The 12,364-nt window shown below is 38.2% G+C and overlaps 1 pseudogene across 1 annotated transcript; it reads left to right on the plus strand.

Moving 5' to 3' along the window:
* Window positions 1-658: 658 nt before the first annotated feature.
* LOC149544944 (TMV resistance protein N-like) lies at window positions 659-10,442 on the plus strand (annotated as a pseudogene). Its single transcript, XR_016355085.1, has 6 exons — window positions 659-1,047; window positions 6,617-6,890; window positions 7,032-8,139; window positions 8,285-8,584; window positions 8,679-9,963; window positions 10,077-10,442. The product of XR_016355085.1 is annotated as a TMV resistance protein N-like (transcript).
* The last annotated feature ends 1,922 nt before the right edge of the window (window positions 10,443-12,364 follow it).

Raw genomic sequence — 12,364 nt, forward strand, 5'->3', positions numbered from 1 at the left:
AACACTTTGCCTCACGACTCCGCTTCACACCAACTCGACTATTCACTCACCCTTTCTTTTCTATCACTTTTTGAGTACTCCTAGTGATTAAAACTTTTTTACTTTGAGCAATTGAAATCAATTATTTTTAATTTTTCTTATAAAGATTAATATATTGCATCACAATTTTTTTATGTTTAGAAATGAACAAAACTAAATTGTAGCTATCTCATTGGCTAAAATATTTGACCTCTTATACATGCTTTTCACACTGAAACATTTTAATAAAGTGTAAGTTTTGAGGCAATTTTTATCAGAAATGTTAGTTGTAATTATCTGTCCAATATTATTCCTAATGCATATTATGCATATTTATAATATTGATATAATTAACAATTAATATTATAATACTATATCATATGATGATATATAATTAAAAAATACAATACTAAACTACAATTAAGAACACTAAATAATAAAACTAAAATGTATTTAATTATTAAAATTAGTATTATATCTGAGAGCTGCGAGGACCAGTTGAACTTAAAGTCAATACATCTATCTCAGCTATCATACAATTGAAATTTTCTTTAAATACAATTGAAAATTTGTATGGTGGGAACTTAAAGTCAAGCCATCTATCTTATTCTATTTAATTACAATTGAGAGTTGAAATTTTTTTGTGGTTGGAACTTGGGCAAAGCTCCCGAGAGATTTTTTCCTCTTGTAGATACCTTTCCTGACCTCCTCACACGATTTTTGCTTCCTTAAGCAACCCCTGGCCTAAATCCTCCAAACCAAATCTTCCGCAATTCAATCTGATGGAGAGTGGAAATGCTTTTGATCAGGTTACACCAATCTCTGCATCTTCATCTGCATCTCCTTTTTCGTTTAAATGCGACATTTTTATCAACCATCGTGGAGTCGATGTGAAACACAAACTTGCCAGCACAATCTATCATACTCTTCATCTCTTGGGATTGCGGGTGTTTCTCGATGCAGAAGTGTTCGAGGTTGGCGATTTGATTCCCCTAGAGATACAAACAACAATCAGTCATGCATCTCTTCATATTGTGAAAAATCAAACTATTGCAGTCACTGATTATTAATCTCCTATCATAAATGATTATTAAACTGCTGAAAACAAATTTCCAGCTAATATCAAAAAATAACACAACTGCAACTTCACTTAAAATACGGAAAGAAATGCGCAACACAATCAACACAATATTTTTGGACAAATTGTCCCTGGAAAAACCCCTAAGGGAAAACCAGTTCTACAGATGAGGAATTATATTAAACTTCAGCAAATCAAGAGATACAAAATTCCTTGCCTCTCACTGGCAGAACTCCGACAACCTCCTAATTTCTCCTGCTGATATTCCCACTGCTATTCCCGCGCTAACACTGCGCCCTTGCTAACACTGCAAGACTGTTTGCTAACACTGCAAACTGCTTCACAAAAGCTTCTTATCCAAATGACCCAATGACCCCTTTCTATACTACTCCTGTTGGTAAACTAACGACCGAGATTAAATCTAACCAACGGATGAGATTAAGACAACTCGACAACCAATAATAGAATTGGTTGCAAAGTGTCCAAAAGGAATCACTAAAATTAGTAAATAATAACCATTTACTAATTTTTTGGCAGGTGGACAAACAACTGTCCAAACCACTCATAAATACAACTGCTATTCATAGATAAGGACGAACAGCTGTCCAAGCTACCCATAAATAGTGCTGCTATTTTCGGGTCAGAAATAATAGTTGTCCAACTAACAATAATTAACACTCCCTCTTAGCGAGGAAGCTGTTCTGCATGACACCCATCTTATCTCTGAAGAAGATAAATTTGGCCTTTCCCAAAGCCTTCGTCAGAATGTCTGCTACCTGCTCATCTGTAGGTATGTATTGTAGTCGAACAACTCCCCTTTGTACACAATCTCTGATGAAGTGATATCTGATATCTATATGTTTAGACCTATCATGAAACACTGGATTCTCAGACAACTTGATGCAACTCTGGTTGTCACAATGTATCACAGTAGTCTCAACTTTCTGACCAAACAAGGCTACTAACAACTTCCGAAGCCATATAGCTTCACATGTCGCCATGCTAGCTGCTATGTATTCTGCTTCTGCTGAACTTAGAGCCACAAACTTCTGCTTCCTGCTGAACCAAGATACAACTCCTGATCCCAAGCTGAAACAACATCCTAAAGTGCTCCTTTTGTCCATTGTACTTCCTGCCCAATCTGCATCAGTATAGCCTATCAACCTGATACCTTCACCTCGAACATATCTGATCCCATACTTGACTGTACCACGCAAGTAACGTAGCACATGCTTAGCCGCTATCCAACACATTCTCTTTGGTTCAACCATGAACTGACTAAGAGAGTTAACTGCAAATGCTATATCTGGTCTAGTATTGACCAAATACATAAGCGAACCAATCAACTGTCTATATAAAGTGGGATTTGCATCTTTCTCCTTAGATGTATCTACCTTCCTCCAATTTGTGATCATGGGTGTAGACATGGCTTTGCAATCCTCCATCCCGAATTTCTTCAAGATTTCAATGCAATATTTCCCTTGACCAAGGAAAATCTCCTCATCTGTTTGCCACACTTCCATGCCTAGAAAGTAGTGCATAAGTCCTAAATCCTTCATCTCGAACTGTTCTGCAAGGTTCCTCTTGCAATCCACTATGAGCCCTAGTGAACCTGTAAGAAATAGGTCGTCCACATAAAGAACAAGAATGAGAATCTCACCCCTAACCATCAAGTAGTAGAGGTTAGCATTTGCTTCACTCTTCACAAAGCCCATTTTCTGCAAGTATGTATCAATGCGCTCATACCACGCTCTAGGAGCCTGCTTGAGTTCGTACAATGCTTTCTTCAATCTGCACACGTGGGTCTCTTTGCTGTGTGCTACAAAGCCTTCTGGTTGTTCTATGTATACCTCCTCCTTCAACTCACCATTGAAGAATGCTATCTTGACATCCATTTGATGGATTTGCCATCCCATCTGTGCAGCAAATGAGATTACAGCTCATATAGAAGTATACCTGGCAACTGGAGCAAATGACTCCTCATAGTCTATTCCCTCCTTCTGAGAGAACCACTTTGCCACAAACCTAGCCTTGTATTTCTCGATGCTACCATCTACACTGTGCTTTATCTTATAGATCCAACATGATCCAACTACAGCCCTATTTGTTGGTCTAGGTACTACCTCCCACACATCATTCTGCATTATTGAAGAATATTCCTCAACCATAGCATCTCGCCATACCTGATGTTCTGCAGCTTCCTGATAGCTAGAAGGCTCACTATCTACCAACTGACTAACTAATGCCACATAGTCATTGAACTTGGCTGATTGTCTTTGCTGTCTAGTACTCTTCCTATGAGCTCCCACAAACTCCTGAGTATCCCTTTGTGTATCTGGAACTAGATGGTTCCTGCTGCCAACTGTAGAGGATGAAATGTCAACCTCTAAGTCTTCTATATGCATTTCCTATTGCACCCGTTGCTCCATACTCTGTGAATCTTCACTAATTGAGTCTACACTCGTACTGGTAACTGTACTTGAGCTTTGCTGCCCTTGACTTGGTCTTGGAGCTTCTGTTGGCTACTCACTCTGATCATCTGCTGGCAAATCTCTGGATCTCTTGAATGCCTTGTCCTCCATGAACTTGACATCCCGTCTGACAATAACTCTTTTAGTCCCTGGAATGAAAATCCTGTATGCCTTTGAGGTCTCACTGTACCCAACAAAGTACCCCCTCTCTGCAGTCTGATCTAACTTTGTACGTGTATCGCCAGGAATATGGCAATATGCCAAACTCTCGAATATCCTGAAGTGACTAACATCTGGCTTCTTCCTTGTGAAAGCCTCCTCTGGTGTCATCTTCCCTAGCACCTTGTGTGGAACTCTATTCTGAATGTAGACTGCTGTATTACACGCCTCTGACCATAAGTAATGGGGCATGTCTTGGTCATGTAGCATAGCTCTTGCTGCCTTCGATATAGAACGGTTCTTCCTCTCAGCAACTCCATTTTGCTGTGGATTGTAAGGAACAGTCCATTCTCTCTTGATTCCTTCTCTAGTGCAGAACTCCTGGAAGACATTTCCTTTATACTCGCCTCCATTGTCTGACCTAAGAACCTTTATCTTCTTTCTTGTCGAGTTCTCCACAAGAGCCTTGAACTCTTGGAATCGACTGAAAACCTCATCTTTAGTTTTCAAGAAGTATATCCAGGTCTTTCTAGAGAAGTCATCAATAAAAGTAACATAGTACTCATATCCTCTGAGAGATTTCGTTGACATCGGTCCACAAACATCTGAATGTACTAGATTAAGAACACCCTTAGATCTGGTGTCACTCCTTGGAAAAGATGCTTTCACAAACTTTCCCAACACACATCCCTTACATACATTGTCATGCTCTGTGCTCACCTCTGGAACACCTATCACGGTCTCACGAAGCAATGTAAGTGCTCCATGATGAATATGGCCCATCCTCCTATGCCATAGCTCTCCAAGATCTCTAAGATTATTGTTGCTCATAAGTGTCTTAGGAGTATCAAACTGCAATCTATAAAGGCGACCACTCCTAACTCCAATAGTTATGGGTGATTTCCAATCCTTGTGCTTAATCAACACATGTGTCCCTCTAAAGAGTACATTATACCCCCTATCCTGAAGAACAGATACAGAAATCAAATTCATACCTAAGCCTGGCACATATAACGCATCATGAAGTGGAATTATCTTTCCATTCTCCCTCTGAAACTGAACAGTCCCTTTCCCAACAGGGTTGAGTTTGGACAAATTTCCTATAGAAATTTGGATGTTGGTGTCCTCCTCCTTGTAACTGGAGAAGTACTCTCTAACTCCTGTCATATGAAATGACGCCCCACTATCTATATACCAAACACACTGTGAGGTTGAGCTAACCATACAAGCTATGAGTGCAAACTCATCTTCCATTCTACTGGAGAGTTCTTCTGCACTTGCTGAAGTTGCCACCTGCTTCTTACCCTTCTTCCTCTCTGGGCAATCACTGACATAGTGGCCAAACTCGTGACATCCAAAGCATTTGACCTTAGAAAGGTCCTTCTTCTTCTTTTCACTTTGTGAATTTGATCCTTTGCTAGATCCCTTCTTTGCTTTCCCTTTACTCGCTAGGGCAACGTTCTCTTGTTCCACTTCATTTTTCTGACTCTTGTTGACCCCATTGACAAGACTTAGTCTAAACTCCTCTTGAGTGAAATCAGTCCATAGTCGATCCCAACTCGGTAAAGTATCTCGTCCACTGACAACTTGAAAAAAGACACTCCATTGTTTAGTAAACCCATTTAGGGCTATTCTCACTAGCTCATCATCACTAGGGCTATCTCCAATAGCTGCTAACTCATCCTTGACAAGTCTAAGCCTGGTGAGGTAACTTGTGACGTCTTCTCCCTGATTCATCTGGGTATTCTTTAGCTTCTCTCTGAGAATCAACTTCCTGTTGGTGGTAGCATTCTGGTACAGATTTAGAATGGCATCCCACATCTTCTTTGCTGTATCTAGCTCTGAGATATGTGGAACAATATGATCCTTGACACCATCAAGGATAATCCTCTTCACTTTGGCATCGTTCTTCCTATATGCTGCAAGCTGTGTTGCATCCGTTGGTACAGGTACACCACTGGTAGCATAATCCTTGATACCATTCTCTTCCAACAATAAGAAAATTCTGGCCTTCCAGACACCAAAATTTGAGGCACCATCCAATCTATCCTGATCTCTCAAACCAGCTGAAGCCATCTCAAGGGTTTAGAGCAATAATAAATCTAAAGAGATCAAAATTTCTTTCCTAGGGCAAATCTCTTCTACCCTTAACAACGCTCTGATACCATGTGAAAAATCAAACTATTGCAGTCACTGATTATTAATCTCCTATCATAAACGATTATTAAACTATTGAAAACAAATTTCCAGCTAATATCGAAAAATAACACAACTGCAACTTCACTTAAAATACGGAAAGAAATGTGCAACACAATCAACACAATATTTTCAGACAAATTGTCTCTGGAAAAAATCCTAAGGGAAAACCAGTTCTACAGATGAGGAATTATATTAAACTTCAGCAAATCAAGAGATACAAAATTCCTTGCCTCTCACTGACAGAACTCCGACAACCTCCTAATTTCTCCTGTTGATATTCTCACTGCTATTCTCGCGCTAACACTGCGCCCTTGCTAACACTGCAAGACTGTTTGCTAACACTGCAAACTGCTTCACAAAAGCTTCTTATCCAAATGACCCAATGACCCCTTTCTATACTACTCCTGTTGGTAAACCAACGACCGAGATTAAATCTAACCAACGGCTGAGATTAAGACAACTCGACAGCCAATAATAGAATTGGTTGCAAAGTGTCCAAAAGGAATCACTAAAATTAGTAAATAATAACCATTTACTAATTTTTTGGCAAGTGGACAAACAACTGTCCAAACCACCCATAAATACAACCGCTATTCATAGATAAGGACGAATAGCTGTCCAAGCTACCCATAAATAGTGCTGCTATTTCTGAGTCAGAAATAACAGCTGTCCAACTAACAATAATTAACACATATCGCCATTTTTTCTCACGGCTATGCCCAATCCCCTTGGTGTCTAGCCGAGCTTTCCTTCATGCTCAGAACTGGCACAAAAATCATTCCCATTTTCTATTATGTTGATCCCTCTGACCTCAGATGGATTGCTCAGGGAAAAGGAGTCTATGCTGATGCATTCTCCAAACACCAGGAGAAGGGTAGGTACACCCCTCAAAAGCTTCGAGAGTGGATGCAAGCGCTACAGGACGTTTCATTTCACTCGGGGTTTCTGATTAATGATAATAGTGGGTAAGTATTAAATACTCCGTTTCCTTTCTTTCATTGCAAGATATACATCTATTCCTTTAAACATCATGACAGTTGATTGAGCAATGTATTTTTTCCCATCCCCTTTCTTCGGGTATTTATTTTTGTCTTGCAAATGTTTAGGGATGAGGGGAAGGTGTTGAAGAGTGTAGTGAATTGTGTAGTGAGAGCGATGAAAAGAGTTCCATTTGAGGTAGCCAAACATCCTGTTGGAATGGATGAAAATGTAGAAAACTTTGAGAGAAATTGTGCCCACTCTGCTCAGAAGCTCAACAATATAAGAATTGAGGGGATTGTGGGCATGGGAGGTAGTGGGAAAACCACGTTGGCAAAAGAGTTGTTCAATAGGAAATGTTCATCGTTTGAAAGGAGTAGTTTTATTTTTGATGTCCGAACAGCGGGTCAGAGTAATTTGCACAAGAAGCAAAAAAGACTTCTTGAGGACTTCGGTATCTCTAATTTTTATTTCGACAATGTAGAAGATGGAAAAAGAATTTTGTCAAATTGTTTGAGATATGTTCGTGCACTCATTGTTTTAGATGATGTAGATCACATCGACCAGCTAGATGCTCTACTGCCAAATCTCAACAACTTTGGATCTGACAGTCTTGTGATTGTCACAACCAGGGATCTGGGGGTCCTTACGTCATGGGATATCTCTTCAATATATAAAATGCCCGGATTGAATGATATGCAAGCCATGCAGCTTTTCTGTTGGCACGCATTCCTGCAGCCCTCTCCATTGTCTGGATTTGAGATTTTAGTTGAAGGTTTCTTAGCAGCCTGCAGTGGATTACCTCTGTCCCTTAAAGTGATAGGTGGGCAGTTGCATGGAAGAAAATCTAAGGATTATTGGCAATCTCAACTAAACAAAATATCAAGAATATTGCCCACTGACATCATTCAGAGGCTAAAAGTAAGCTTCGATGCACTGGATAAGGAAGAGCAAGAGATGTTTTTGGATGTTGCTTGTTTTCCCATTGGGCAAGAGACAAGTGTGGCCATTGCGGTGTGGGATGGATCCGGCTGGAGTGGTCTGCATGGTTTAGAAACACTTGTGAGTAAATGTCTCGTGGAAGTGCACAAAGAGAATATAAGTTTCTGGGATGGCGGTGGAGACACACAGAAAATAAGGATGCACGATCATCTTCGTGATATGGGAAGAGAGATTGCCACTACCCGTTTGCCATGCCGTTATTGGTTTCCACAGCAGATTCAGATAAATTGTAAGGTGAGATGCAAATAATTATCAATAAATAATTAGGTGATGCCTTAGGTATTTAATCTCAATCAATCTGGACAGTGGGAAAATTTAGTATTTAAAATGAATGAGAAATTTATCTTTAACAATTTATATTGCTGGTTTTTCCATTCAGGCAAGAACCCCAATCAGGGGAATAAGTTCTGATGCTTTAAAATCACAAATTATGTTGAAAACACTCGTTGGAACCTCGAAGAAATGGCTTAAACGTCCTAGATCTTCCCTTGGCCCAGAGATTCTTGTTAGTGGAAATGAACTTACAGAAGAAGTCGGTTCACTATCTCAAGACCTTGTGTGGCTTCAATGGGATAGGCTTCCCCACATGAATCTTCCTTCATGGCTTCCATGGAGAAATTTAACTGTGTTGGAAATTTCTTCGGAAGACTTACAAGAGCTTTGGGGAGAGAATGTGACAGTGAGTACCTTTCTCTATGTTTGCTTTAAAAGAAAACAATTTAAATTTAATGTTTGAGGATTTATAATTAAAATAAAATTATGTTTGTCTGCAGCCGCCTTTGAAGCTGATAGAGCTGAATATGTCTTATGTGGCCACTTCTAGAACTAGATTGTTAAAGGTTCCTGCTTCAATAGGGCGTCTTAAGCATTTGAAAAAAAGTAAAATTCAGCAATGGGTCTTCCTGTTGCAGTCTGCCGGAAGATTTTTGTGATCTCCAATCTTTGGAGCACTTGGAATTAACTAGTTTTGTTAAAGTTTCTTCACTACCGGATCATTTCGGAAAGCTAACAAATCTGCGCCATGTAAAGTTGTATAATTGCGAAGCGTTAAGGATGCTGTCTGTTTCTTTTAAGCATCTGATACATTTGGAATTTCTATGTTTAAGACATTGCAAGAAGCTCAAGCTTAGGCCAGACATGCTGGAAAACATAACAAAGCTGGAAATCTTCGACCTCAATTTTTGTGAGGAAGTAGAGGAGTTGCCTTGTCAAATTACAAATCAGTTGTCTCTGAAATCTCTCGGTGCACATTGTCCCAGCTTGAGGTATTTGCCAAATGACATTGGTCTACTCGGCAAGTTGAACCACCTATCAATTAGTAGCCATCTGTTGACAAGCTTGCCGAATTCTCTTGGAAATCTGTCCTGTTTGACGTGTCTCTATATTGGTTGTGCACTGTTGACAAGACTGCCATCATCTCTTGCAAACTTGTCCTGCTTGACATGTTTCTATATCATCAATTGCAAGAAATTGGAATATACACCTCACTGTATCTGGGGCCTCAAACATTTAGAGAGCATAAAAATAATACTTTCAGGGGTCAGAGAATTGCCTTTCGGAGCAGTGGCATTTTCACTTCTTGAATTGAAATCTTTAAAGTTATCTGAGACGTGTTTGTCTGAAATATCCATTTCTGAAGATTGCTGTCCCAACCTTAAGAGCATGTATATTTCTGGGAATGCCCAATTGGTGGAGATCAGAAACTTGCCGGCATCAATTACCACAATATCACTGACTGACTGTAAAGTGCTCAAGAACATTAGATGCATTGGAGGTGTGGTAAACCTTCGTCAACTGCATATATCTGGGTGTTCTGAGTTGGATGAACTCCCAACTTTTGCAAATCTGACTCTTCTCAAGGAATTTACAATAATGCATTGCCCAAAGGTATCCAGAATAGATGGTATCCAACATTGCAGATCATTGGAGAAGTTAGAAGTAGAAACTAGTTGGGAGCTGTTAGGAATACAGAGTTTGGAGAAGGCGGATAAATTAAAAAAATTGAGTGTTAGATGTCACACAATATCAATCATAAAGCCCATTATTCAGTCTATGAAGGTAAATCAGTCTGATTACAATAGCAATTATTATTATTATTATTATAATGAACTTCTCATGTTTATTAACAGATCGTTATATAATTTTTGTATTATAATGAACTCTATTTACAGGAATTTCCCTGCCGGATGGAGATAGAAGGATGGGTGTCTGCTTTTGTACAACAAATTTCAAACTCTTTGGAGTTTCCAGATCTTACATTGATGGAATGGAAGGAGGTGTTTGATCGGCAAAAGCTAACTTCGAACTTTCCAAGTTTGTTGTGTTATTTTGAGGTGCAAGGAGAGAAGGATCATTTTGAGGAGGGGGCACATGTACATATAGCGGTGTTCATACAAGATTCAAATTTTTCTATTGTAGACTTCCAAATGAGATATGAAAAGTATCAAAATCTTCCAAATAGCAGAGCAATGGCAGTGACAGGTGAAGAAGCAAAAGTTATTGAGGCCTTTTACAAAATATTTGCTCTCCTGGAGTAGTAGGTTGGCATTCGTTAGGATCTACGGACACCGATATAATACATGTTCAACTTATATTAAAAGCCGCTAGTAAAATCAGTGTGCAAACTCTTAAAATTGTAGCTGATGGTTTTTTAGTATCAAACACATGGGATTTACATAAGTTAGATTTCTGCAATGAGAAAGTTGATAAATATTGTAGACTTGTAACCTTTAATATAATTAATTTTCTAAATGAATGATTTATAGAACTGTACTTATCATAATAAGAAATCTGATAAAATTTCCAGACTTAGATAAGATAAGATAAATATATTAATGTTCAACAATAGATTAAAAATAGACGTAAGGGACTGAAAATATAAACAGAGGCTAGCAATTTTAATAAATATATATATTTTGAATTGATGGTCCATAGAATTTTACTTCTAGAGTAGGCTCCATAGTTTAAATATGAAGGACATACTCCAGATTTATTTGTTGAAATTTTCTTATATTTCTAGTTGTTTTGGAGTTCACTAAAGCACAGTGCTGCATGTTTTCTACATAAGTTATTTGGCTAATAATATCTTTATTACTAATTTTGTTTATATAAACTAGGGGTAGGCTATATTATGGATGAGGTTTTGCTTAGAACAAGGTTCTCACTATTAAATAATTACATTGATGCTGTTAAACTGTGAGGTTCTTAATAGTTAGCAGATGCTAACAATTTCCAGAGGAGATTTGCCAATTGATAGTTTTCAGATGTTGATAGTTTGAGTGAGAGGTTTGTTATATATTAATATGAAATCTTTCACAATCTTGCAGTTGGAAAGCATATAAATCTGAGTGTACATACAGAGCTATTAATGTCTGGTTCTCTTTGGTAAATGGAGAAGTAAATGCATATCAGTGTTCACTAATTTTTATTTTTATTTTAGATATTTTTGAACAAAGCCACTTTATCCGTTGAACACTGTCTATGTAGCACCCAAATTTCACCAATGGGCTCTGTTGACACAAAAGTATGCACCCTTGTTTGAGGTATGAACCTCAAGCGACCTTGTGTAAAATGGAAACAACCTCCAAGCGTGGGATTTGTGCTCTAAGGCTGAATCACCGGAGAAGGTCGATTTTCTTACTATCAGAGTACACCTAAACCACTAGTTGAGAGGAAAAAGGAGAAGAAGAATAAAGATTTAAAAATGCAGAAAGGGAAAGGGGGTGTGATGCATCGAGATAGAACTAGGATTACAACTCTACCCACAATTGTAGAAAACATCAATGGAACACTCGAATACATAAATCTAAACTCTAATCTACCTTCAAAGAACTCACATGTAGGTTGGAAATCGATTGGGTGCTGAAAGGAAGGATAAACTTGATGAAGGGTACTCACCTTAGTAACATAAACTTATAACATAAACAAAGAAATAATCAACAAACATGAGAACAAAATATAGACTTCTTATTTGCATTGGAAATGCGGAATTGTAGAATTCACAAGTACAATATGCTAACCCACATGGGCACCTTCATTGTAGTAATTTGCAAGGCAAACTATAAACTACCACCTAGAGTTGTCCTGTACAATGTTCAAGCTTTTCTTAAATATGCAATTTTATGCCGTCCGGGAAGGTCTTGGTGTTCAACAAGGTTTTGGAGCTCGACATGCTCTTATATATATATATATATATATATATATATATATATATATATATATATATATATATATATATATATATATATATATATATATATATATATATATGTTTGTACTGCAATCTTGATGATGCTTGGGAATTTATTGGTGTTCAGCTTTGTTTTGCTGACACTCTAATTGGTCTTGGTTTTTGTTGGTGCCAAGTTGTTTGTGAGCCAACTTGTGGCTTAACCTATATTTAATGTAAGAGATTTAATTTAGTTTGTAATGAACTAGGTTGACTTGAGGCGTAGTTGGG

This window comes from Cupressus sempervirens, chromosome 8 (genome assembly GCF_028749045.1).
Source record: "Cupressus sempervirens isolate cs-2001-9-10 chromosome 8, ASM2874904v1, whole genome shotgun sequence".
Lineage (NCBI taxonomy): Eukaryota > Viridiplantae > Streptophyta > Pinopsida > Cupressales > Cupressaceae > Cupressus > Cupressus sempervirens.